The sequence below is a fragment of the Pristiophorus japonicus genome, chromosome 8 (genome assembly GCF_044704955.1).
Source record: "Pristiophorus japonicus isolate sPriJap1 chromosome 8, sPriJap1.hap1, whole genome shotgun sequence".
In the NCBI taxonomy this organism is placed as follows: Eukaryota; Metazoa; Chordata; class Chondrichthyes; family Pristiophoridae; genus Pristiophorus; species Pristiophorus japonicus.
The window spans coordinates 127,991,297-128,015,821 of NC_091984.1; the positions used below are offsets into that span (position 1 = coordinate 127,991,297).

Consider the following 24,525-nt stretch of genomic DNA (forward strand, 5'->3'; position numbering starts at 1 on the left):
GTCCCTTCGCGACATGAAAGGAAAAGTTCTCCAATGTTATGTCCTTGTAGTATATCGGGACAGCTATGACCCCAAGTACCTCAATTTTGGAGTCGGATTACGCATCTAGAGTGGAAGTTGCGGGCTGCAGTTGACAGTGCGTGAAGTGGATTTTGTACACAGCCTCGCTCAATATGGAGACTTTGGCTCCAAGGTCAATGAGGAGGCAGCAGGGCATGCCGTCAATGTTTACATCACAGTCCTTGAATTTGCCTGCACCGATGTGCGAAATGTCACTAATGGTGTAAACCATACTGGGTTCATCACTATCGGGGTTGTCCAACATGCTGCGATGAGTGACAGACAAAAGCAAAATGATTTATTTTACCACATGCAGAGCATTTCTTCCCATGTGCAGGGCAGTTAGGATTCTTTGCTGAGTGTGATTTGTCCACACTGATAAAACAGTGGAAGTTAAGCCCGCGATCCATAGTGGGTGGCTGCTGTGATTTCCGCTTTGGACAAACGCTTTCACATGGGCTGTAGCTGCAGTCTGCTGCACAGGGAGAGCAGGGGATCTGATTGCTTTTGAATCCGAAAGTGCTGATTCGATTTCGATGGCCAAATTAGTTGCTTTGTCTAATATCAATTTACCAGCCTCCATTAGCAAGCGTTCCCAAATGCGGGCGATCATTGTTTTCTCAATAATTTGATCCCTGATCACTTCCTTGGTGAGTGCTCCAAAGTTACACGTAGCAGCCAGTTCAGTTAATGAAATGATGTACTGTTTGATTGGTTCACCGTTCCCTTGCCCCCTTTATGAAATTGGTATCTCTCCATCACGATACTTTTCTTTGGCCCAAAATAGTTCTCTAGGATGCTTACCATTTTGTCGTAGGACTTCATTTCTTCGATTTGGCCAAAGATGCGTTGGCCTTCGGTGCTGAGGCAGTGAATAAGTATTACACAGCGGCGAGCTGGTGTTACGTTGTCGCCGTCTAACCTACTCGCCATGATGTAGGTAGAAAAACATTTTATCCATCTCGGCGACGGAATTGGTGGGTCCTTGGGTGTGCAGAGGAAAGGTGGGGGTGGGGGGGTGTGGGCGCGGGTGTAGGAAGGTTAATTTGAGTCTTCCTCGTTGATTAATTATGTTGTGTATGTAGAATAACTGACAAACTGAGCCCTGAGAAAAGTAACTTAAACCAATTGCTTTATACAACAATCCAAAATGGAGTCCCCAAACGGCATGAACCAGAATGAATACAGCAACTGTGAATAGCTCCCGCAGGGTCCTAATGCCCTGTGAGCTGTAACAACAAATAGAGTATGAACACAAGACTGATATCGGTGTTGTAAACTATGTTCTGAGGCTGGTCTGCTCAAGTTCAAGCCTAGCATTGCACCATAATGGTTGAACCGTGGTCTCTCCTGAATCTTTCCCAGTCCTGTGCAGCACCAGTCACCAATCACCATCAGTCATCTGGCTTCTCAAAGAGGCAGAAGCAATTAGCAGCATCATGGTCTCTATTGTCACGACCTTGTCGGCTCTGACAAGACATTTCTAACCTGTCTCATGAGAGGCAGCAAGTGGTGACATATCCTTTTGTTTCTCTCTGTATGATAATTACAGTTATTATAAAGTTCTTACTCTACAATATGAAACCACACGAGGCATGTTCTGGGGACAAGGTCACTCTGTGACCTTAAGTCTTTATTCACAGGACTCCAAAGACGATGACCCTGTGTGGGACCTCCCTTTTTATACCTGTGTGATCAGGTAAGGAGTGTCTCCCACAAGTTCAGCCCTGGTCATTCCAGGAATGGATTTAAGCAGGCTTTCCATGTTTCTTTGAAAAATCGTGGCCGCTGATCGAATGCCAAACAGGCAGCTGTTATAAACGAACAGTCCCTTGTGCGTGGTGATGGTGGTCAGTAGTTTAGATTTGTCAGCTAGTTATGGGTCATATAGGCTGAAGTGAGGTCCAACTTGGTGAACAGCTTGCTGCCTGCCAGCGTGGCGAAGAGGTCTTCCGCTCTCGGGAGCGGGTATTGATCTTGTAGGGACACCGATTGATGGTGGCCTTGTAGTCGCCACAGATCTTGACAGAGCCATCCGCTTTTAGAATTGGAACGATGGGGCTCGCCCAATTGCTGAATTCAACAGGCAAGATGATGCCCTCTCTCAACAGCTGGTCCAGTTCGCTCTCGATCTTTTCCCGCATCACATACGGCACCGCTCTGGCTTTGTATTGCACTTGCCTGCCGTCCGGGGTGATGTGTATCACTACTTTAGTGCCTTTAAAAGTCCCGACGCCAGGTTGGAATAGTGAATCGAATTGTTGTAGGACTTCTGAGCACGAACTTCACTCCACAGATGACATTGCGTGAACAACCCCCATTTCCAGTTCATCTCGGCTAACCAGCTCCTCGCCAACAGTGCGGGACCATTGCCCGGGACAATCCAGAGCGGCAGCCGATTCACTAACCCATTGTGTGTAACAGCCAACATTGAACTGCCTAGCACCGGAATGATTTCTTTAGTGTAAGTACGTAATTGTGTCTCAATACGTGTTAATTTGGGTCTACTGGCTTTAAGTGGCCATAGCTTCTCAAATTGCTGAACGTCCATGAGTGACTGGCTGGCCCCAGTGTCCAGCTCCATGCGTACTGGGATACTGTTTAATAAAACCCTCATCATCATTGGTGGAGTTTTGGTGTATGAACTGTGAATATTCGCCACATGGACCCGCTGAACCTCGGCATTCATCGATTTGCCCCAACAGTCATCCTGCCTCAAAGAACCCTCTTCTGGTCCATCTGCCTCATAAATTAGTCTGGTTGCATGCTTCCTGCACATTCGAGCTAAGTGGCCACTGAGATTGCAATTCCTGCAGACAAGCTGTTGAAATCTGCAAGATCTAGCTGAGTGTTTTCCCCCACACCTCCAGCATGAGTTGGGAACAAAGGGACTATGGCCAGGCATTCCACGCTGACTGTCCCTTCGACTGCTCTTAAGTACCCTATTAGTGGGTGTCAATGGCCCCATCCCAGGCCGCATTTTCCACTGTGATGGCGTGAATGTCCATTCAACCTGTCATTGTTTCTGTTGTAATCCTACTCTGGGGTCTATTGCTGCCTGGGGAGTGTCGGACTGCCCCTGCCTGCCTGCAGGGCTCTGAGTCACATCGATGATGTTGACTCCCTGATCCATTGCCGCGTTAGAGAAAGAATTGCGCGCGTATATTATTTTCGTCTCTTCCGCCCCCGCCATGAAAGTTTGAGCTATCAACGCCGCCGCTTCCAAGGTCAAATCCTTGTTCTCAATTAATTTGCGGAAAATTCCCACATGACCGATGCCCTCGATAAAGAAGTCCCTTAGCATCTCCCCCCTGCAGGCATCTGTCAACTTACAGAGGCTGGCCAAACACCAGAGGTCCGCTACGAAGTCCGGTATGCTCTGTCCTTCATGACGTCGGAGGGTGTAGAATTTGTGACGGGCCATATGTATGCTACTCGCCGGTTTGAGGTGCTCCCCGATCAATTTGTTAAGTTCTTCAAAGGTTTTGTCTGCCGGCTTTTCGGGTGCTAGTAAGTCCTTCATGAGCGCGTAAGTCTTTGGTCCGCAGCTGGTCAAAGATGAGCCCTTCGCTTGTCAGCCGCTGCATCCCCCAGCCATTCTTTCGTAACGAAGCTTTGCTGAAGCCTCTCGACAAATTCGTCCCAGTCTTCCCCAACACAGTACCGTTCCTCTGTGCTACCGGTGGACATTCTTGTGGGTCATGAATTCCCGTTTCTCGTCGCCAATGTAAAGTCCTTACTCTACAGCATGAAACCACACGAGGCACATTCTGGGGACAAGGTCACTCTGTGACCTTAACTCTTTATTCACAGGACTCCAAAGATGATGACCCTGCGTGGAACCTCCCTTTTTATACCTGTGTGATCAGGTAAGGAGCGTCTCCCACAAGTTCACCCCTTGTGGTCAAGGTGTGCATCTAGGTTGAGTGTATACAGTAATACAGTGGTGTTACATTGTGGTTACATTCATGACAGTTATTTTGACACAAATTGCCTGCTACTCCTTAGGAATTTCCTTGGTTTGAATTTCTTGTTCAAGGTAATTAATAGGAAGTTAACCTGTGATCAGATGCCTATTATGGGTTTGGAGAACAGCAGTTCAGAACACGAGAGAGCATAAATTAAAAGTAGTTATGGTGCCTGTTCACAATCTGTAAAGAATTCGTTAATCAGGATAGTGGGAATGTGAATGAAGCTGCACTGTCAGCGCTTGCTGAGTTGCACAAGACATTGGTCTATGAATCCACTATGCCACAATGGATTCACCCTAGCATTCAACATGCGTATCATTTATAGTCCCAGCTGAGCCATATCTAGGGGGTGGCGGAAAAAGAGAGAAATTGGAGTTAAATCAAAAAAAGAACCTTATAGTGACCAGTTAGAGAATAATGTGGTGCTAGCTGTTTGGGAAGAAGGTGTGTGTCGGGGGGGGTAGGGCGGAGGCGTTGCGGAAGGCGGACTGGTAAAAGCTGTAGGTTTCAATAAACTAACACGTTTTTATTTCAAACTGCCTTTGTAAGAGGAAAAATAGATGCATTAGGGGTATATATGAAACAAATGTTTTAAGTGCCGACTTCTAAACTCTTATTCTTGCAAATTTAAAAAGAAAACTTGAAAGCATCGCTTTTAAAACTTACTCTCCGAACGTCACAGTGGAGCGTGAAGCAGAGTCGTGGTTCCAGACTGATACAGAAGCACAATCACTGGAGGGAAGAAGGGAAAGTTGTTCAATACCAAAATGTTTTGGCATTCGGTATTGTAATGTATGCACCTGTTGATCTACCGGTATGCTCACGGCCTTCCACGACTGGTGGGCTCTGGAGGGACTGGAGTGCATCAGCACTCCCAGCAACCAAATTGTAATTTGATTTAACTTTCAGTTAAAGTTTAAATTTGTAATTTATGGATTCTCATGCCCTTGTCAAAAGGGGGCACCTGATTTAAAGTTAGATTTCAAATAGTTGTAGAGCTGTTGAGTTGGGAGTGGCTTAGCCAATCACGTAATGTTCACAAGACTCAATAAAATCTCAGCCAGTTGGGCTCGGGGGATCCATGATGAGGCAGGTGGTTGAGAGCCTGGCGGATGAGCTGGTAATGTGCAGTGTGATTGTTAAACCTTTTGCTAATAAACCAACTAGTTCATACTAGTAATGTGTTGCTAGGAATTCTTAAGCAAAGAACCCATGAAGCAAATACATTACATGTATGTCCCTTTTTCTCCTCCCTCCTCCCTTAACTCTTCATGCATGAATGCACTTCTAGGGCTAATCTAATGATATTCTTCCTATTTTTACAGTTTTGATTTGTGCAACCAGTATTTGGAAATCCGTATCAGTCATTGGCCATGTTGGTGAAGGGTGGAATCATTGGGATATTCTTTATTCAGTTGCTTCCTTTCAAGTTAAATTGGCACCTGTAAGAAGGAAATGAGCAGTTGCGATAACAACAGCTGCCTGCTTTTTGGCTAAGATCATGCGTAACTGACCTGACAGGGGAGTAGCCACCATGACCTCCGGGTGGTTCTCCCTGGATCAGGAAGGTATATGCTTGCTTTTTTGGAAACAGGAGGTGGGTGGGGGGGCTTGACCCATCCACCTCCATGGCACGAACCTGGTATTGCAGTACTTCCAGGAACGGTGCAGTGGCTCTAGGCCTTTTGGCTAAGAGCATTGGCGCAGAGTGATCCTTGGCGTGTGCAAGGTGACCTCTGGCGTTTGTGATTTGACAAAGAATTGGAACGATTGGCTACGAATTTCAAAAAAAAACAACAGCTGCCTGTCCGCCAGTCATGGTGGGTGGGGGGAGGCATCGTTCAACCCAACTGTCTGCCTCTCTTCCACAGCTATGTTCGCACCTGGGTGTCCCCTGGAGATGGAGCGTCTGGTGTCAACCGGCACGCTCAAGGCCTTCCGTGACCAGTGGGCACCCGAGGGACTGGAGTGCTTCATCACCCCGGCAACCAAATTTTAATTTGATTTGTTAAACTTCCTTCAAATTTTTTTGGTTAATTTACAGGTTTCATTGGGTTGTACCCCTAGGGGCACCTCCTTAACTTTTAATTGGCAATTGCCAACATTTAAAAGACTCAGTTGCCTGTCCGATGCAATTTCACAAGTCACCATTCCTTTCTAAAAATTGCTTTGTGATTTTTTTTTTTTGTTGAGCAATTCGGCATTGTATTTCTGTTTTGTCTTAATTAGTTTAGTTTAAGCAGTAATGAATGACATCACTGGTGAATCTGAACAGGATGAGATACGGAGGCACATAATACAAGGGAGCCGAAATACCAGCAGAGATGGTCATTAACCCAACTTGATTTTGCAAGTATGTTAATTCCATTTCCTCGCACTGAGCTCAGTATCTCCTCCAAACCTGTTTCCTTGATATAATCGGTACTCAAATAATCAAAATAGAACGTAACAGAAAGACAGAAAAAAAGACTTACATTTATATAGCGCCAGTGTCAGCCATGGCTCAGTGGATAGCATAGTCACCACTGAGTCAGAAGGTTGTGGGTTCACATCCCACTCCAGCACATAAATCTAGGCTGACACTCCAGTGTAGTGCTGAGGGAGTGCTGCACTGTCGGAAGTCCCGACTTTCGGATGAGACATTAAACTGACGTTAAACAGATGTCTGCTCTCTCAGGTGGCTGTAAAAGAACCCATGGCACTATTTCAAAGAAGAACAGAGGAGTTATTCCCAGTGTCCTGGCCAATATTTATCCCTCAATTAACATAATAAAAACAGTTTATTTGTTCATTATCACATTGCTCTGTGTGGTCATCCGATGGTCATCAAAAGCCCTGTATAAATGTAAGTCTTTCGTTCTTTTCTTTCATGACCACCAGACCTCTCAAAGTGCTTTACAGCCAATGAAGTACTTTTGGAGTGTAAGAACATAAGAAATAGGAGCAGGAGTAGGTCATTTGGCCCCTCGAGCCTGCTCTGTTATTTAATAAGATTGTAGCTGATCTGATAATGGACTCAGCTCCACTTCCCTGCCTGTTCCCCATAATCTTTTATTCCCTTATCGCTCAAAAATCTGTCTATCTCCGCCTTAAATCAGTCTTCACAGCTCTCTGAGGCAGAGAATTCCATAGATTTACAGTCCTCTGAGAGAAGAAACTCCTCCTTGTCTCAGTTTTAAATGGGCAGCACCTTATTCTGAGACTATGGGCCCAAGTTTCCACAAGAAAAAAAACGGGCGCCCCTCCAAGCAGGGCGCCCATTTTTCGCGCCTAAAACGGCGCCTAAAAAAATCCTCAGTATTCTCCACCTACTTGCAGGTCCTGTGGCACTCGGCGCAGCCAGCACGAGCGGTGGGGGGGCGGAGCCAGGTCCCTGCGCTGAAAACAGTGCCGGGACCTCTGCACATGCGCGCTACAGTGGGCACGCAAGTGCAGTAGCTCCAGGCGCCGAACTGTGTGGGAGGGGCCCGAAGCACGCAGCCCCTAGCCCTGGCCGAATGGCCTCACTGGGGCTGTGTGAATAAGGCTCCTCCCACGGCCAGCTCCTGCTCCCCCCTCCCGCCCCCGACCAGACCCGACACCCGCTCCCCACCCCGCCTCCGGACCAGACCCGACACCCTCTCCCCCGCCTCCCCACCCCCCCCCCCCCCGACTGACCCGACCCGACCCGCGCTCCCGCCCTGCCCCCCCCCCCCCCCCGGACGCAACTCCCGCTCCCGGACTGGATCCGATCCGACCTGACCTCCCCGCTCTCTCCCTCCCCCTCTCGCTCTCTCTCCCACTCCCGCTCAGCACGAACGGCTGCAGCATTCTCCGTGCCTGAAGCACTTTCACACAGGTAGGAAGATGGTTTATTTAATCTTTTCTTGGCTTATAAATGTTTATTCAGGTTGGATTTATTTGTATAATATTTGTAGAAGTATAAATAAGGATTTATTGTAGAATTTAATGAGTTCCCTTCCCTCCCCCCCCCCCCCACCTCGTTCTGGACGCCTAATTTGTAACCTGCGCCTGATTTTTTAATGTGTAGAACAGGTTTTTTCAGTTCTACAAAAATCTTCACTGGCTCCATTCTACTTTAGTTTGGAGTACGTTTTCACTGTGGAAACTTTGAAATCAGGCGTCAGTGGCCGGACACGCCCCCTTTTGAAGAAAAAATTCTGTTCTAAAGTAGAACTGGTCTACCTGACTAGAACTGCAGAAAAAAAAATGTGGAGAATTGCGATTTCTAAGATAGTCCATTCTCCACCAGTTGCTCCTAAAAATCAGGCGCAAATCATGTGGAAACTTGTGCCCCAAGTCCCTAGTTCTAGTCTCCCCGATGAATGGAAATATCCTCTCTGCATCCACCTTGTCGAGACCACTCATTATCTTATATGTTTTGATAAGATCACCTCTCATCCTTCTGAACTCCAATGAGTACAGGCCCAATCTACGCAACCTATCTTCATAAATCAACCCCCTCATCTCTGGAATCAACCTAGTGAACGTTTTCTGAACTGCCTCCAATGCAAGTATATCCTTCCTTCAAAAGAGAGACCAAAACTGTACACAGTACTCCAGGTGTGGCCTCACCAATACCCTGTACAATTGTAGCAGGACTTCTCTGCTTTTATATTCCATCCCCCTTGCAATAAAGGCCAATATTCCATTTTTCTTCCTGATTAATTGCTGCACCTGCATAATAACGTTTTGTGTTTCATGCACAAGGAGTCCCAGTTCCCTCTGTACTGCAGCATTTTGCAATTTTTCTCCATTTAAGAACATAAGAAATAGGAGCAGGAGTAGCCATTTGGCCCCTTGAGCCTGCTCCACAATTCAATAAGATCATGGCTGATCTGATCATGGACTCAGTTCCACTTCCCTGCCCGTTCCCCATAACCCTTTATTCGCTTATCGCTCAAAAATTAGTCTTATCTCTGCCTTAAATATATTCAATGACCTAGTCTCCACAGCTCTCTGGGTAGAGGATTCCATAGATTTACAACCCTCTGAGAGAAGAAATTTCTCCTCATCTCAGTTTTAAATGAGTGACCCCTTATTCGAAGTCTATGTCCCCAGTTTTAGTTTCCCCTATGAGTGGAAATATCCTCTCTGCATCCACCTTGTCGAGCCCCCTCATTATCTTATATGTTTCAATACAATCACCTCTCATTCTTCTGAACTCCAATGTGTATAGGCCCAACTTACTCAACCTATCTTCATAAGTCAACCACCTCATCTCTGGAATCAACCTAGTGAACCTTCCCTGAACAGCCTCCAATGCAAGTATAAATAATAAATAATAACTTGCTTTTCTATTTTTTCTGCCAAAGTAGATAACCTCACATTTTCCCACATTATACTCCACTTGCTAAATTTTTCCCCACTCACTTAGCCTGTCTATGGGCTCAAATTTCCCCAGGAGTTGCCCTTTTTTTTTTGAGTAAGTAGCATTTTTTGGAGTAACTTAAAAATCACAAATTTCCCCATTTAACTTGCTCCAGTGTTAGTCAGTTAGTTAGGTTTTTTTCTAGTTTAGTTTTTTCTCTCCAAAAAGAGGCATGATCAGCCACTTACGCCTCTCTTGGCCATAGAAGCAAATTTGGCCAGCTAAAAATTACTCTTTAGGCCAGTGTATGTGGCCACTTTTGTAGACACAGAAAAACCTTACCGACATTTAAGGAATCAGCACAGGTAGCCAGAGATAGGGCTGGGGGGGAGGGCAGTGCGGGAAGGTGAGTTAGAGGATTCTAAAGTACTAAACAGCTTCACAAGATCAGTACAACATCTTCAGCACAACAGCTGCACAACATCACCACAAATAAATGAAAGATAAATCAGCTGCAGAAAATAGAGCAGTCCTACCTTGCCGACTGCAGAATGCACCGGCTAGCCCTCCCGCCAGGGCTAGGGGCAGCAGGCATGGGTGAAGAATTTTTACTTTTTACAGTTGTCCCTAAATATTGTGTGGTCCTAATGGAACATGATTCAGTCTTAATGCAAAATATCTTTTATTGGATATTTTACAATGCACTTCAATGACAACAACAACAACAACAGCAACAACAGCAAAGAAAGGCTGCATCCATCCCTCACCCACATCGCTGGGAAAGTGCACTTCCTCATAGGGTCAGTGATGGTGTTGGGGGAGTTGGGGGCCTGGCTTGGATCGCACCAGTGGCCGGTGCGTGGATTGAAGTGGGAGTGGCATTTGAGTATCCGGCCTTTGTGCCCTTATTGAAGAAGCTAGCTCCCTCGTGGCATCTGCCATCATTTGCACACCCTCTGAAATGCCCGCCCTCAGTTCCCGTCTCAGTGCTGATATTTCTCCCGACAATGTCGCTCCCTCATCACGCACCCCACTGATGGTCGCCACTTATGAACCTGATTAACATCTACTGGAAGCTGCATCTCAGAAGAGACTGGTCGGCTTCTCCATCCCCTCATTGTGGGTCTGCCTAGTGGCACCCCTCCAGTGCGAGGTGCAGGCTGGGACGGTGGGGCACTGCGTGTTACAACATGCATTTCACCACCGCCACTGGGATCTGCAACCTCGGAAGGTGTGAAACCATGGAATATCGCCCAGGAGCTCATGAAGATTTCTGGCAGTGTGATGCCCTGTAGTATGAACTGATCCATATCACGATCAGCATTCTCTCGTGAACACATTTCCATGGACCCCTCCTCCCCCCATCCACCTTGGTCTGTAGTGCACGCATCTGGATCTTCTGGTGGATCTCCAGGATGTTGAGGAGTGTCTTTTTCTTCTGCAAAATACAACAGAACAGTCAAATGGTTAGCAGCACAGGAGGGGGAAGGATGGGTGGCATGAGTTTTCTGACGCGTAGCAGGCCAGTCAGCAGGTTGACTTGAAGGGTGACGATGCGTTTTAATGACTCATCCTCACCCTCGCGTGTGGGTCCAGCTTGTGCAGAGCTGATTCTTTGTACTGCAGGTGCATCTCAGCAAGGCAATAATACTCTGTTCCAGGGGTGATAGTTGGTGCAGATTTGGCGACCCTCCTCCTGTTCTAAGTGTTTCCCTTTTGTTGTGGGCCAATTTCTTCTGCAAAGATGAAAATATAACTTTTCACATGGTGCACTTCTAATGGGTGGGACATATACAGATGGTCACATGCAATTCCATTTAAAGGTGAAGATATTACTTACACTCAGTACTTGACCAACATCCTGCCATTTCTTTTTGCACTGGCTTCCAGATCATGCGATATTCACCCCTGCGGAGTATTCTTCTGCAGCTTGGTTCCATCTTCTTCTCATTTCCTTGGGTGAACCTTTTGTGGGACCACTCTTACTGATATCCAGCTCCAGGCATTTCTCTTCAATGAGAGTGACTAGTTTCTCCACTTCCTCATGGAGGAAATTCTTTGTTCTTGTTGCACACTCTTGCGTCATTCGTATATTGGACTTATTCTCAGGTAATGTTCAAAAATTACAGTTCTCACCTTTCTTCCACCTATCTGCACTCCTTTCCACTCCCTCGGCCACCCAAAAGTCACTATTCACACCTTACCTTTATATATGGTCCATTGCCAATGATGCTGAGGCACTGAGGACGCTCTCCCTTTAATTGGCCGATTGCCAAGCTTCCTGCTCCACTGTACATGTGCGCACGCTGAAACGCACATGCGCGCACACTCAAACGGACATGCGTCCCCCTGCTGGCACTCCACGAGACACTGGGCCCAAGCCCCGCCCCCTTGCCGACTGCGCTGAGCAAGCATGGTTGAAGCTGTGCCCCCCCACAGGCTCTGCAGCGCTACACCACTGGAACTGGACGAGGAGGGAGCGGCCAAAGTGGAAGGTAAATTTTCAGCGCTTTTTTTGGCTCACAAAGTCGGCGTGCCACCCCTAACTATGCCGCTCCAGGCGGCTGGGGAAATTTGGGCCCTATATTCCTTTGCAGATTTTTTGTGTCCTCCTCACAATTTGCTTTCCCACCCATCTTTGTATCATTAGAACATTTGGCTACATTACACTCGGTCCCTTCATCCAAGTCATTAATATAGATTGTAAATAGTTGAGGACCCAGCACCAATCACTTCGGCACCCCACTAGTCACTATTTGCCAACTGGAAAATGACCCATTTATCCCGACTCTCTGTTTTCTGTTAGGTAGCGAATCTTCTATTCATGCTAATATATTGCCCCCAACCCCATCAACATTTTCTTGTGCAGTAACCTTTTATGTGACACCTTATCGAATGCCTTCTGGAAGTCCAAATACACCACATCCACTGGTTCCCTCTTATCCACCTCATTACATCCTCAAAGAACTCCAGAAAATTTGTCAAACATGCTTTCCCTTTCATAAAACCATGCTGACTCTGCTTGACTGAATTATGCTTTTCCAAATGTCCTGCTACTGCTTCTTTAAGAATGGACTCCAGCATTTTACCAATGACAGATGTTAGGCTAACTGGTCTATAGTTTCCTGCTTTCTGTCTGCCTCCTTTTTTAAATAGGGGTGTTATATTTGCAGTTTTCCAATCTGCTGGGACCTCCTCAGGATCCTGGGAATTTTTGTAGATTACAACCAATGCATCCACTATCTCTGCAGGCACTTCTTTTAAGACCCTAGAATGCAAGCCATCGGGTCCAGGGAACTTGTCCGACTTTAGTCCCATTATTTTACCAAGTACTACTTCATTAGTGATAATTGTTTTTAGTTCCTCCCTCCCTAGCCCATTGATTATCCACTATTCGGATGTTTTTAGTGCCTTCTACCTTGAAGACCGATACAAAATATTTGTTGAAAATTTCTGCCATTTCCCTGTTCCCCATTATTAATTCTCCAGTCTCATCCTCTAAGGGATCTATATTTATTTTAGCCACACTTTTCCTTTTTATGTACCCATAGAAACTCTTACTATCTGTTTTTATATTTTATGCTAGTTTACTTTCATAATCTATCTTCCCCCTCTTTATTATTTTTTTACTCGTTCTTTGCTGGCTTTTAAAAATTTCCCAATCCTCTGGCCTCCCACTAGTTTTGGCCACTTGGTATGCCCTTGTTTTCAATTTGATACCATCCTTTATTTCCCTCGTTAGCCACAGATGGTTATCCCTACTCATACAGTCTTTCCTTCTCATTGGAATATATTTTTGTTGAGAGTTATGAAATATCTCCTTTAATGTTTGCCACTGCTCATCAACCGTCCCACTCTTTAATCTATTTTCCCAGTCCACTTTAGCCAACTCTACCTTCATACCTTTGTAGTCTCCCTTTATTTAATTTTAGGACTCTGGTTTAAGGTCCAACTTTCTCACCCTCCAACTGAATTTGAAATTCAACCACATTATGGTCACTCATTCCCAGAAGATCCTTTACTAGGAGATTGTTTGTTAATCCTATCTCATTAAACAGTACCAGATCTAAGATAGCCTGCTCCCTGGTTGGTTACGCAATGTACTGTTCAAGGAAACTATCCAGGATAGACTGTATGAACTCTTCCTCAAGGCTACACTGGCCAATTTGCTTTGTCCAATCAATATGAAGGTTAAAATCGCCTATGATTATTGCAATTCCTTTTTTACAAGTCTTCATTATTTCTTGATTTATACTCCGTCCAACAGTGTATCTACTGTTAGTGATTGATTACGCCCACCAGTGACCTTTTCCTCTTATTCCTTATCTCCACCCAAACTGATTCAACATCTTGATCTTCTGAGCCAATATCATTTCTTACTAATGCACTGATCTCATCCTTTATTAGCAAAGCTACCCCACCTCCTTTTTCTTTCTGTCTGTTCTTCCGAATTGTCAAATACCCCTGAATATTTAGTTCCCAGCCTTGGTCACCTTGCAACTACGTCTCTGTAATGGCTATCAGATCATACCCATTTGTATCTATTTGTGCCGTCAACTCATCTATTTTGTTACGAATGCTGCAAGCATTCAGATAAAGAGCTCTTAAATTTGTTTTTTTACCATTTTTTCTTGCTTCGACCCCACTTTCTGATTCACCTTCATGTTTATACATTCTATCACTTTCTGTCACACTCTAGTTTTCATTTCCCCCAGTGCAACCCTGCTCTATTGCCTTCTCCTTATTCTTTGACTTTTTAGATTTCCACTCACCTGAACCCTCCCCCCCCACTAATTAGTTTAAAGCCCTCTCTAGTTATTTGTTTCGCCAGGACCCTAGTCCCAGCATGGTCTAAATGGAGCCCACCCCAATGGAACAGCTCCCTCTTACCCCAGTACTGGTGCTAGTGTCCCACGAACCAAACCCCATTTCTCCCACACCAGTCTTTGAGCCACGTGTTTAACTCTCTGATCTTATTTACTGTATGCAAATCTGCTCATGGCTCAGGTAGTAATCCAGAGATTATTACATTTGTGGTTCTGTGGGAAAGAAGGTCAGAAAAAATAGTTAACCAAAATTCCATCACTTTTTAAAAATTAGGCCTTGATGGTGAGATTCTCTCAGGTAATGATGGTAAAGAGATTCCTTTGTTAATCTGCTCTCTTTAAAAGTTTTCCAATGTTCTGAATTAACCTTATATTAATGTCTTGGACCTTTCAGCAATTGACAATCTACTCAGTCCCAGCTAATCATCTCCCTGCAGTGAAGTCATTACAAAGGAACCGGGCCTGTGATAAGCCACTGAACCTTCTGTAAAAATGCACTTGAACTTTCTCATTGCTGCCAGTAATAGTGGCAGGTGGACAGACAATGGGGAAAAAATACCTTTCAAAGTCTTAGCAACCAAGAAAGTCAAACAATTTACAGCACTGAGGAAATGAACAGCTGTCTCTCAGCACAATGTTGTAGGTTATTTCTCTGAATGGTTCGAAAGAGCAGATGGCAATACCTGAAACTTGCATCATTGTCTCATGCCCAAACCAAAGGCTTTATTAAAACTGTGTTATGAGATGAATGCATTTTGATTATTCCATCAGTTTCAAGTTGGTTTCATGTGGTGCCCAGCCTAATCATATTCTATTAAATTCTATCTTATTCTATTAAAATCTTCTGTCCTTTCTGCCACGCAGTACTCCATCTGTCTATTGAGCTGTAACTGGCACATTGATTTCTAATGGATCCTCTGAGTGATTGCTGCATCAATAGTCATTCAAACATTCTCTACCCCCATCCTCCTCTTCCTTCCCCTCTTCTCTGTCACCCCATCAGCCACCCACTATCTCAATTTACCTTTGCCCATTTCCTACACATTCCTCCATCTCCTCCCATCCCCGTTTCCTTACCCAGTCCACCTTCCCCCTTCCATTTCCTCTTCTCCCTGTTTCGATCCCATCCCCATCTCCCTCCCCATTCCCCCTACTGCTGCATCCTCACCTCCCTTGTTTGATCCTCTTACCCTCCTCTTTTCCCTCCCATTTTCACCTCTTCCCCACTTCCGTTGTTTTCCTCTCCCTGTCCACCTTCCCCATCCACCTTCCTTCATACCCCATCCTCTTTCTCTCCTCTTCTTCCCGCTCCTCTCCCTGTCTCCCTTTCACTGCCACCCATTCTCCTTTTCCTCCTTCCTTTGTCTTGTCTTGCCTCGACCCAAATTTTCTGCCCCAGAGGACTGTGTATGCTCAGTTGTTGAGTATATTCAAGGCAGAGATCGATTAATTTTTGGGTACTAAGAGAATCAAGGGATATGGGAATTGTGCGGGAAGGGGGAGTTGAGATGGAATATCAGATATGATCTTATTGAATGGCGGAGCAGGCTTGATGAGCTGTATGGCCTACTCCTGCCCATACTTCTTATATTCTTATGGCACACTTGAGCAACCCTCTCTGTGTTTTGTGTACAAAAACACCCAAATCCCTTTGAATAACAACTTTTAATAGTTTCTCACTATTTAAAAATATTCTGCTTTTCTATTCTTAATATCATAATGAATAATCTCACATTTCCCTATATTATGCTCCATCTGCTACCTTATTGCCCTCTCACTAAACCTGTCGAAATCCCTTTGCACTCTTTAGGCTAGAAATTTGTCTCGGGCAGTGGCACAAATGGGCAATGTCAGATTGGCCACCCATTATACGCAGTACCTGATATTCAGTTCCACTGTAGTCAATGCCGCTGAATATCAGGCATTGTGTATAATGGGCGGCCGATCCAATACCACCCATCTGCGCCACTGCTTGAGATGAATTTCTAAGCCTCTGTGTCCTCCTCACAGCTCACTTTCCCAGCTTGATTTGTATCAACAGAAAACCTGGATACATTACACTCGGTGCCCTCACCTACGTCATTAATATAAATTGTAAATAGCTGAGGCCCAAATACTGATCCTTGCGACATCGCACTAGTTAAGGCCTGCTAACCTAAAAATGACCCTGTTTATTCCTACTCACTGTTTTTTGGTTGTTAACCAAACTCTATCCATGTGAATGTTTTACCCCCAACTCCATGAGCCCTTATCTTCATAGTAAAGGATCCACTAGGGAAGAGTGATCATAGCAAGTTAGAATTTCAAATTCTGTTTAAGGGTGAGAAACTTGGGTCTGAAACTAGTGTCCTAAACTTAAATAAAGACAATTACAAAGGAATGAAGACTGAGTTGGCTAAAGTGGACAGGGAAAATAGACTAAAGGGTAAGATGGTGGATAAGCAGTGGCAGACATTTAAGGAGATATTTCATAACTCTGAACAAAGGTATATTCCAGTGAGAAAGAAAGACACTACGAGAAGGATGAACCATCTGTGGCTAACTAAGGAAGTTAAAGATGGTATCCAATTGAAAGAAAAGGCTTACAATGTTGCAATGAATAGTGATAGGTCAGAGAATTGGGAATTTTTTAGAAACAAGCAAAGGATGACTAAAAAAATAATGAAGAGGGAGAAGATAGATTATGAGAATAAACTAGCAAGACGTGTAACAAAAGACCGTAAGAGCTTCTACAGGTAAATAAAAAGGAAGAGAGTAGCTAAAGTAAATGTTGGTCCCTTAGAGGATGAGACTGGGGAATAAATAATGGGAAACAGGGAAATGGCATAGATTTTGAACAAGTATTTTGTATCGGTCTTCAAGGTAGAAGACACTAAAAGCATTCCAATACTAATAGATAATCAGGTGGCTACAGGGAGGGAGGAAATTAAAACAAACACTACCACACGAGAAAAAGTACTGGGCAAACTAATGGGACTAAAGGTGGACACATCCCCTGGACCTGGTGGCCTGCATCCTAGGATCTTAAAAGAAGTGGCTGCAGAGATAGTAGATCCATTGATTGTAATCTACTAACATTCCCTGGAATCTGGAGATCTCCCAATGGATTGAGGTGATCCAAAACTCGACAGTCCATGTCCTAACTTGCACCAAGTCCCACTCATCCATCACCCCTGTGCTCGCAGACCTACATTGGCACCCGGTTGAGCAACGCCTCAATTTCAAAATTCTCATCTTGTTTACAAATCTCTCCACAGCCTCGCCCCTCTCTGTAATCTCCTTCAGCCTCACAACCCCCGAAGATGTCTGCGCTCCTCAAATTCTGCCCTCTTCAACATCCCTGATTATAACTGCTCAACTCTTGGTGGCCGTGCCTTCAGCTGCTTGGGCCCTAAGGTCTGGAATTCCCTCCCTAAAGCTCTCTGCCTCTCCCTCTCTACCTCTCTTTCCTCCTTTAAGATGCTCCTTGAAACCTACCTCTTCGACCAAGCTTTTGGTTATCTGCCATAATTTCTTCTTACATGGCTCAGTGTCAAATTTATTTGTTTTGTCTTAAAACACATTTGTGAAGAGCCTTAGGATGTTTTAATCCGTTTAAGGCGCTCTATAAATACAAGTTGTTGTTGCTGAATGGAAAACCACAAAAGTAACATCACTATTGAAGAAAGGATGGAGACAGAAAGTAGGAAACTATAGACCAGTTAGCCTAACATCTGTCATTGGGAAAATGCTGGAATCCATTATTAAGGAAGTAAAAGCAGGACATTTAGAAAATCATAATACAATCAAGCAGAGTCAACATAGTTTTATGAAAGAGAAATCGTGTTTGACAAATTTACTAGATTTCTTTGAGGATGTACCGAGCAGGGTTGATAAAGGGGAACCAGTAGATGTAGTGTATTTGGATTTCCAGAAGGCGTTCGATAAAGTGCCACAGAAAAGGTTACTGCACAAGATAAGTGCTCATAGTTTTGGGATAATATATTATGGATAGAGAATTGGCTAATTAACAGAATACAGAGAATCAGGATAAATGGGTCATTTTCAGGTTGGATGCTGCAGGGATCAGTGTTGGGGCCTTAACTATTTACAATCTATATTAATGATTTGGATGAAGTGAGCAAATGTACTGTAGCCAAATTTGCTGATGATACAACATCAGCAAGTTGTGAGGAGGACACAAAGAATATGAAAAGGAATATCGATAGGTTCAGTGATTGGGCAAAAATTTGTCAGATGGAGTATAATGTGGCAATATGTGAGGAAATCCACTTTGGTAGGAAGAATAAAAAAGCAAATTATTATTTAAATGGAGAGAAACTACAAAATGCTGCAGTGCAGAGGGACTTGGGGGTCCTCGGACATGAATCACAAAGAGGCTGCAGGGTGATTTGGACAGGTTAGGTGAGTGGGCAAATACATGGCAGATGCAGTATAATGTGGATAAATGTGAGGTTATCCACTTTGGTGGTAAAAGCAGGAGGGCTGATTATTATCTGAATGGTGACAGATTGGTAAAGGGGGAAGTGCAACGAGACCTGGGTGTCATGGTACATCAGTCATTTAAGGTTGGCATACAGGTGCAGCAGGCAGTAAAGAAAGCAAATGACATGTTGGCCTTCATAGCGAAAGGATTCGAGTATAGGAGCAGGGAGGTTGTACAGGGCCTTGGTAAGGCCACACCTTGAATATTGTGTACAGTTTTGGTCTCCTAATCTGAGGAAGGACATTCTTGCTATTGAGGGAGTGCAGCGAAGGTTCACCAGACTGATTCTCGGGATGACAGGACTGACATATGAAGAAAGATTGGGTCGACTAGGCTTGTATTCAATGGAATTTAGAAGAATGAAAGGGGACCTCATAGAAACATATAAAATTATGACAGGATTGGACAGGTTAGATGCAGGAAGAATTTTCCCAATGTTGGGGAAGTCCAGAACCAGGGGTCACAGTCTAAGGATAAGGGGTCAGCCATTTAGGACCGAGATGAGGAGAAACTTCTTCACTCAGAGAGTTGTGGGCATGTGGAATTCTCTACCACAGGAAGTTGTTGGGGCCAGTTCATTAGATATATTCAAAAGGGAGTTAGATGTGGACCTCACGGCTAAAGGGATCAAGGGGTATGGAGAGAAAGTAGGAATGAGGTACTGAAATGCATGATCAGCCATGATCATATTGAATGGTTGTGCAGGCTCGAAGGGCCGAATGGCCTACTCCTGCACCTATTTTCTATGTTTCTAAAATAGTATATTGGCCTGTATTGCAAGGTGGATGGAGTATAAAAGTAGGGAAGTCTTGCTACAACTGTACAGCGTGTTGGTGAGACCACACCTGGTGTATTGCATACAGTTTTAATCTCCTTATTTAAGGAGGAATGTACTTGCATTGGAGGCAGTTCAGAGAAGGTTCATTAGGTTGATTCCTGAGATGAAGGGGTTGTCTTATGAAGAAAGGTTGAGCAGGTTGGGCCAATACTCATTGGAGTTTAGAAAAATGAGTGATGATATTATTGGAATGTATAAGATTATGAGGGGGCGTGACAGGGTAGATGCAGAGAGAATGTTTCCCCTCATGGGGAAATCTAAAACTAGGGGGGATAGTTTCAGGATTAAGGATGAGCGGATGAGGAGGAATTTCTTCTCTCAGATGGTCCTGAAACTTTGGAGATAGACAGATTTTTGAACTGCAGGGGAGTCAAGGGTTATGGGGAGTGGACAGGAAAGTGGAGTTGAGGCCAAGATCAGATCAGCCATAATTTTTGGCCTACTCCTGCTCCTATTTCTTATGTCTTATAACAATCTTTCATGTGGTCCCTGAAAATCCAATATTCTACATTGCCTGGTTCTCCTTTTCCTACTTGCAAATTACATCCTCAAAAAACTCTAATGTTTGTTTAACATGATTTCTCTTTCATAAAACCATGTTGACTGCCTAATCGTATTATGATTTTCTAGGTGCCCTGTAACCACTTCCTTCATAATGGATTCCAACATTTTCCTGATGACTGATCTCAGGCTCGCTGGCCTGTAGTTCCCTGTTTTCTCTCTCCATCCTTTTCTGAATGGCGGGGTTACATTTGCTACCTATCAATCTGCTGGGACAATTACAGAATTTAGTGTGTTTTGGAAGATCACAACCAATGCCTCCATTATCACCACAGCCACCTCTTTTAGATGCCTAGGATGGAGGCCATCAGGTCCAGGGGATTTGTCAGCTTTTAGTCCCAAAAGCTGAGGACGGTAAAGGTTGTTGATGTGTCCTGTGTGAGTGAGGATGGTAAGGGTTGCTAATTTGGACTGTGTTTGTATGAGAGGTTACGCAGGTAAAACACGGTGCTAAGTCTGTGGAGTAGAACATGTATTGCAAAATGTTTTGCTTGAATGAATGAATGTTTAGTTTGAGTTAAGAAGTTCCAGTGAGAATAAGGCAAGTGCTGTCACTATGTATCCAGTCCGACTCTGGCAGCCTGCACTCAAGACAGATAAACTGAAGTCCACCATGCATGGCTGCACTAAACAGCACTACCTCATTAGGATTCAGAATTTCATAATTCTGACACCTGTTAGACGGTACTTTCAAAGTCGTAAAGCAATTTCAAATTGCCCTCTACATTTCTTAGTGCGCAGAAAGTGAGTTGAATCTGCATCCTTTCAATTGAATGACTACTTGCAATATCATGGCGACCTGGGGCATAAAATACTTAATTATGATTGTTCTCTCTTCCATGTTTTTAATTGTTTTTGTTGTCATGATAAAGAAGTAGCTCGTTTCTTTATTCCATTTTGGTTCAATTACACTCAAGATGATGGGTGAGTTGATGCTGAGTGAAAACTTTATTGCTTACTTGAATGAAAGGTTAAGTTGTTATTGAATAATCTAGAAATGTTTTTTCTCAAAATTACAACAAATTATCTTACAAGATTGTATCTGACCAGCACTTCATCAGAGTTGGTGATTCCGAAGCCTTGGATTTGTTGCCCTGTCATTTCTCCACTTTTTTATTTCCATCTCATTTAACCAGATATAGACACAGTCTATTTCACATTTGATGCTCCAATTTTGAATACATTAACAGTCTAATGTAATCTCTTCATATTAGAGCTGCTGGCACACTATCAACTGTCTGATCTTTTGTGCCTTTCATAGTTTCTTCATCAATAGAGACACCTGCCCAAGTGTTCCTTTGAAGTCAGCCTGAAAGTACAAATTGTTCCATTACTCATGAATACCAAAAATCAACCAATGGTCTGGCTATGTGTGTTGGCTGGTCTCACAGGGAGGTCATTGCAACATTTTAGGGTCTGTGTTTTTTTTTCCCCTAATTCTTTTTTGCTTCTTTTCTCTTCTCTAACCTGATTCACGCTGGCCTACAGTTCCACAGCCACAGGCAGCCCTCTGATACCTGACCTTAGCAGCTGTTCTTCATTGTGAGCCTAGACAAGTGAGTGTTGGCAGGTTGATTGACCTTAGAGGCCCTTGCTGGTTCTGTCTACATTGGTACGCTTTCTAGCAGGTGTCAATCGGGTCCATCAAAACACCTTCATGTTGTTATACAATCCCATAATACTATGGGGCCGAAATTCACTGCCCCTGAAGGGACAGTTACCGCAGGGTTTGGGCGGCCGATCGAAAAAAATCGAATGGCCGCCACCTTTGGTTGTTTTTTCCTCACCGAGCCATATTCAGCTCGGGGGGGATTCCAGTGGTGCGCAATTCCTGGCAAGGGAAGGTTTGCAGCGGTGACCTCAACAGCGTGCAGACCGTTCAAAAGTGGCCACGACAGAGATATTCAGGGTTAAAAAGGTTGGATTTTTCCCGGCAGTGCCCCCGCGAAGTTTTCCAGTCGGTGCACAAATGCGACACTGCTGGAAGTTTGCCGCAATTGGGTCCGTTTCTTGTGGCAAATAGTTTGTTATTGTTTTAGTTCCATTAAACCTGCTGAGTACTGCTCAGGAGGGTCTCACAGACTTTTGGAGGACTTTCAGGTCTGACTCTTTAGTGGAAGCCTGTAGGCTTCATTGTGGGCTGCAGAGACCCGCTTGGCAGGGTTCACCCCGAGGATGGGAGGACTGTTGGGAGGGTGACACCTGGTACACCTGGTCAGATGCAGGGCGGCATGTGGGAGAAGGCGTCGCCATCAGCACTGTGCAGACAGGCAGCGGGCAAGGGAGGCAGCAGCCATGGCTACACAACAGAGAGAAAGGGGTGCAGACGTGCGCAGACCTGCAGCTAGAGAGGGTGGCCAGGAGAGAGATGGCATCAGGAGGAGGGTAAGGGATGCTGACCCTCCCCCCCCCCTCCAAATACAGGGAGAGGAGCCTTTCCAGCAAGAGCCTCCAGAGGAGCCCGAGAATGAGGAAGACCAGGGAAATGGCCAGCAGACAGCTGCCAGGGGAGGTGGCCAATGCAGATGTGAAGGAAGGCGGCCATACCCTCAAAGGGTCTACAGACCTCAGTTCTCCTACCTCCAGTTCAGTGATGAGCAATGTCTGTGAAGGCTACGATTTCGGAAAGAAGTACTCAGGGAGCTCTACACTGTCCTGCAAGAAGATCTGCAGCCTCAAACAAGGCTCAGGACCGCTCTCACTGTGGAGACCAAGGTCACCATCACCTTGAATTTTTAGTCCATGGGGTCTTTCCAGTCTGCCACTGCAGACATTGACAACATCTCACAATTCTTGGCACATCGGTGCACCCGGCAGGTCAAAGATACACTGTACAGGAGAAGGGTCCAGTACATTTCCTTCCCGATAACAAGGGACAAACAGGTGGAGTGATAGGCCAGATTTGCCTGAATTGCAGGCTTCCTGAGGATGCAGGGTGCTATTGACTGTGCACATGTTGGGCTGAGGGCACCACGACACCACCCAGAGATCTTTGTCAACCACAAAGACTTCCACTCTCTGAACGTCCAACTCGTGTATGACCACCAGCGTCGGATCCTGGCAGTTGATGTGAGGTACCCAGGCAGCAGCCATGATTCGCTCATTCTGCGCCAGCTCGAATCTTCACCGGCTTGAATTAGGATTGCGGTTGACTACTTGGGGACAAGGGATATCCCCTGTCCACCTGGCTGCTCACTCCATTGCAGAACCCCAGGACAGCACCAGAGCATGCATAAATTAAGCTTATTGTTATCGAGCAGTGCATAGGCATCCTTAAGCTGAGGTTCCAGTGCCTGGACCGTTCTGGTGGCACCTTGCATTGCTCTCCTCAACAGGTCTCCATAATCAGTGTGGTCTGCTGCGTGCTGCACAACCTGGCCATCATGAGGGGACAGCCGCTGGAGGTCGAGCTAGCAGTATCATCTGAGGAGGAGGAGGAGGAGGCCCAGCAGGAGGAGGAGGAGGATCCCATCGCCCCAGAGCAAGGAGTCGTCATCCCCATCGCAATCCTGGAAGGGAGGTGCAGCTGCATCTCATTGCTGCTCGCTTCAGATAACCCCACCCATGCATGACCTTTCAGGTTCCACTTTCAATGGCCATCGCAATGAGTGCCTTAATGCAGAATTGCCCACTCCCAAATGAAGCATCTGGCTAGATATATGTGCCAAAAATAAAGATTTATCAAATTATCCAAATCACTGCAAAAACAGAACATAAAGAACAATATAATAATACTCTAATCATTTTTTACCCCTGTGCATCTTACTATAACACCTCTTAAGCATGACTACCCGAACACTATGCCGAAGTGTCACCTTGTGGCTGTATCATGGGTCCGGGAAGGCTGCTGTGGTTGTTGTCTGGGACCTGCAGCTGTCCTTCTAGAACACCTTGGAACACCTCTGGACCTGGGAGGGTGTATCCTCATGTATATTGAGCTGCCTGACACCTCTCCTGCAATCTCGCTCCATGCATTACATACTGGCGGTCTGCCAGGTCTCCCCACGTCAGGAAACAGTATTCTTCTTCTGTCCTCCACACCGTCCATCAGTGTCTCCAGCTCCATATCAGTGAACTGTTGGCTCTCCTTGCACCTCTTACACCAGCCATCCTTCCAACCTCCTTCCCCTCTCAGGGCCTTGCTGCAAACCCTGGCTCATTAGAAACCCTTACGTGCATGCTGAATTTCTCAGTGGTGATAACGCTCAAATTAAGATAGCCACACCGCTGAAAAATCCACTTTGGAAGGGTTCCTTAGTGCTGGAACCAATTTTTTCACTTTTGGAGCTGAATATGGGGTGGCCTAGCCACAAAAATTTTTTGGCGCTACACTGGCCACAAAAAGATGGGGGGAGCACCAGCTTTCCAGCGGTACTGAATTTCGGGTCCTATAACTTTATCAGGAAAGGATCTTCATCAATTATGTTATCGCCTATCGAGCATGGTACTTGCAATAGTAATGTATCTTTTTG

General features: G+C 45.1%; 1 protein-coding gene and 1 pseudogene across 1 annotated transcript in view; both read left to right on the forward strand.

The window, feature by feature from the left end:
• astn1 (astrotactin 1) overlaps window positions 1-24,525 on the forward strand; it is a 3,463,295-nt gene that overhangs the window by 355,722 nt on the left and 3,083,048 nt on the right. The window lies entirely within an intron of this gene.
• On the forward strand, window positions 5,506-5,707 carry LOC139270036 (U2 spliceosomal RNA; annotated as a pseudogene).